A 4,403-nucleotide genomic window follows, 5' to 3' on the forward strand; every position below is an offset into this window, starting at 1 on the left:
GAATAATGAGGTAAGTTTGTAGAGCCTGAAGGACACATGAAGGACAATGGTAAAATGACTTATGTCTCCAGAGGTAATATCACACAGTTTGTCCTTTACTGATAGTAGTTCCATGCTGCCACCCAGTGTCCAATCTATGTATCTAGACTGGAGTAACTAAAGATTCATGTTTTTGGACTGTATTGTTTTGAACACCGCACAAATCATTTTGCTCTCTGTTATCTAGTATACTCACTGTCATAACACCAAATATCCACTGCTTTGAGCTTGCAAATCCAAATCCAACAGATAAATTATGAGTTTTAAGGTTAAATCTAAACCACTCCTATTATTTCGAATATTTTCAGGGCTTTACCTTGCTGTCTGACAGCCTTTTATGATGGAGAACTGAAGCCGTAGGCTATGCTCTCCGCCAGACTCCTTTTGGAGGGTTACTTTTACAGAGTTACTTCAGACTCACCAAAGTCACACAATAACACTAACTATCAAACCGATGGAGAAAGCGGTAGACCAATAACTTCCGTGTTCTGCAAGGTTAAACTACTTTTTATATCAAAGGAGTCAGGTGGCTTTCATGAGACCATAGATATGATTATATTGTATTATTATACAACTTAGGAAACTCAAGTTCCTTTATTAATGGCTTGTGTCACATTGCCAGACTTTGCTCCAGAGCGCTACAGAGGAGGGTCTGACTAGTCCACACAGCATTCTGGGATGGGAGACAAACATGCTCTGTTTATTGGCATTTCCTTAAACCAATCACAATTGTCTTGGGCTTCCCTAAGCTCCGCACGGTGCCGCTGCAAAATATCCTCGGGAAGGAACTTTTTTTTTTGTGCAACATGTGTACGTTCAAAAGTAGTTGTAGTTGTGCAACAGAAAACTCCGATTGGACAGATAGTCTAGTTAGCTGTCTGGATTTACCCTGCAGGACGAGGACCAGGTAACCATAGTCCTCAGATTGGACAGATATGTCTAGTTAGCTGTCTGGATTTACCCTGCAGAGATCTGAGGACCGGTAACCATATGCTCCAGATTGGACATAGCAGCTAGCTGTCGGATTACCCTGCAGAGATCTGAGGACCAGGTAACCTAGTCCTCAGATTGGACAGATAGTCCAGCTAGCTGTCTGGATTTACCCTGCAGAGATCTGAGGACCAGGACCATAGTCCTCAGATTGGACAGATAGTCTACTAGCTGTCTGGATTTACCCTGCAGAGATCTGAGGACCAGGTAACCATAGTCCTCAGATTGGACAATAGTCTAGCTAGCTGTCTGGATTTACCCTGCAGAGATCTGAGACCAGGTAACCATAGTCCTCAGATTGGACAGATAGTCCAGCTAGCTGTCTGGATTTACCCTGCAGAGATCTGAGGACCAGGTAACCATAGTCCTCAGAAATCACCCGAACTTTAGTACGACACAAAGAAAGAGGAAGGTAAAGGACATCTGGCAGAATTTCCTGCAGCACAGGAGCAAGTGGAACATTGTCGATATAGACTAATGGCTTGCTAACATGTATATAAGCCGACTTGATGATTGATTAGAAAGTGAGAGTCATACAAGAATCCTTAGGCCATTAAATAATACATACAGACCCTTCATAAAGGGTGACTTATCCCAAAGTAACCAGCAAGTAAAAACATATCTGAGGACTAAACCTGAAAAGATTCAACTAAATGAAAACTGTAAAATGAAAGTAGTTTAGTTGACTTTATTGAGCAACAGTGCAAAGGCTTATTAGCACACAGTAACAAAGGGTTTTTCAGGCAGCATGGTTGGAAATGTGAGGCACTAAAAACACAGGTGGAGCATCTCTGCGTCCTTCAGATCTCTATGAATCGGCTTGGGGAGAAACTAGGGCTGGTGGAATTGACTGAGACGGTAGACGATGTGGAGGATGAAGAAGCACCTCTGGTTCACAGCTGTAGATGTGGAAGTTTGGGAAGTCCAACAGGGCCTGGAGGAAAGCAACACCCATTAAAAATCCCATTGCACTCAGTCAGTTGTATAAAAAAAGGGTGTTTACGTTCAGAAGTACTTACAGAATTTGAATATTTCAGGTCTTTTCTATCATGAACAGAGTTTATAATACTGATGTAATTACCATGATCCACACTGCCTTGACTTCAGACTTGTGGGAGGAAGAAGAGCTCTTTCTTGGCTATGACGTTCAGCAGGTCCATTTTGATAGGTGTTCATCATTAGACAGACCTGTAAGAAGAAGAAGAAGATTATGTAAACCGGGGTCTTCAACGTTTTTTTAGGCCAAGGAACCCTAACCTGACAGAAAGACAGAGCAGGGACCTCCTACCACATATTGTTTCAAATTAAGTTACATATGAAACTGGGCCCACAATAACACGTAGAACGACCAAAAGAATCAAAACTTTTAGAGTTTTTGTTGATTTTCTTTTCAGTTTTTTGGTGCTTTTTCCGAAATCTTTCTTGCTTTTGCCAACATTTGTCGGGGCCTTTTCAAATTAGTTTTTTTGACACTATTTCAATGTTTTTGTTGCTCTTTTCAATCCCTGCAGAAATGTCCCAGGACGTCCCTAAATAGCTGAGATCTCTGTACTCAGTTACATTCCACCACTGTCGGTGACTGCTGAGTAGGAGGCCTATTGTTTTTGGGGATAGTTTTGGCAGTTTGGTGCACCATAAGATTTTTTTGTTAAAGGGTAAGTGGCCCTTGGTTTGTTAAACATTGAGAAACAGTGATGTAAGAGTTTTTATTTACGAATGTGTCTTTGGCCCCTGGTCTTCCACTTCGGTGTGTACGTGGACTTAAGACAGGAGGTGGAGGTGCAGGTCACTGGAAGAGGCTGTAGGTGGAGGATCAGGGTGGCGTTATCTGGCCGAACATCTAAGGTGGAGGCAGCGGTGCAAGTTTCTGAAAAAAAGGCTGTAGGTAGAGGTTTAGTGTCGCATTGCCAGACCTATTTCCTTGTGGAGTAAGGTCTGGCTTCACCACAGATGCATTCTGGGATAGGAGAAAAACAACTCTCTGGGTGGTTTGCATTTCCTTAAAGTGCTCATGTTATACTTTTTGGCGTTTTTCGCTTTCCTTTATTGTTTTATAAACCTTTTTTGTGAAAGTCATAGATTTACAAAGTGAAAAAGAAAGGTACAACAAGGTACAACGTCTAAACAATTATTACAATTCTGAACTTGAAAATGAGCACGGTATATAATATGAGCACTTTAAACCAATCACAATCGTGAGGGGGGGGGAGGCTTTGCAGAGGTTGTTTGTGTCCTGGCAGGTGAGTCAGATTGCTGTTGGATTAAAGAGTTTGTTAACAGAGGCTGATTCAAAATCACCAATCAAATCATTCTTCAGTTGTTTGATTTCTTAAGATAAAACTACAATACTTACCCTTGAACTACGATACTTACCTTTAAACTACAATACCTTTAAGCTACAATACTTAAGCTTAAACTACAATACTTAACTTAAAACTATGATACTTAATTTAAAAGTACAATACTTAACTTACAACTACAATACTTACCTTAAAACTACATTACTTAACACTTAACTTAAAACCACACTTCTTAACTTAAAACTACATGACTTAACTTAACACTTAACTTACAACTACAACACTTAACTTAAAACTACAATACTTAACACTTATCTTACAAACTACAGTACTTAACTTAACACTTAACTTATAACTACAATACTTAACTTAAAACTACATTACTTAACTTAAAACTACAATACTTAACTTACACTATAGGCCTACTACTACCTAAACTACAGTATTTAAACTGAATCTCCAGCATTATTTACAGATTTGACCTTATTGAACTATAACAATGACTTAGTTCCTAGCTCTTTTCTTTGGGGGGGGGGTCACGGGCTTGGGCTCTCCCGAAATGTCCACATCATAAAGAGGAGGATAGACTCCGACCCCATAGGAGACGTCCACATGCACCCGGCCGTCTTCACCGACCGTCTCAGTGAACGTGGGACGGTCCAGTCTCTCCCACAGCTTCTGCTTGATGCAACGTCCCAGCTGTAAACTGTACGGACGCTGACGGCCGTTCTTGTACCTGCGAAGCGGAAGAAACAGAAACAAAAACATTATGACAAAACAAGGGATTGAAAAGTTACATATGCAAGGTTTCCCTTCGGTTTGTGGAAGACAAAGGTTCTCGGATTGTATCTCTTAGCACTCAAAAACATTAAAGTAAAAACTTGCCATGGACTTGCCAAGTGTATTGCAGACCTGGTGGCCTGCGGGGCTTATTGCCCCTGGGAATGATTGTTTTATGTATTTTTATGAAGTTTTCTGAACTATAGTTACTGTGGGGCAGCTCGGTTCGACACGTAGACACGTCATATTTTGAGATCTCCAGTTAGCTTTTAGCGCTGACTTAATGAAGGGCCC

Source organism: Etheostoma spectabile, chromosome 9 (genome assembly GCF_008692095.1).
Source record: "Etheostoma spectabile isolate EspeVRDwgs_2016 chromosome 9, UIUC_Espe_1.0, whole genome shotgun sequence".
NCBI classification, from domain to species: domain Eukaryota; kingdom Metazoa; phylum Chordata; class Actinopteri; order Perciformes; family Percidae; genus Etheostoma; species Etheostoma spectabile.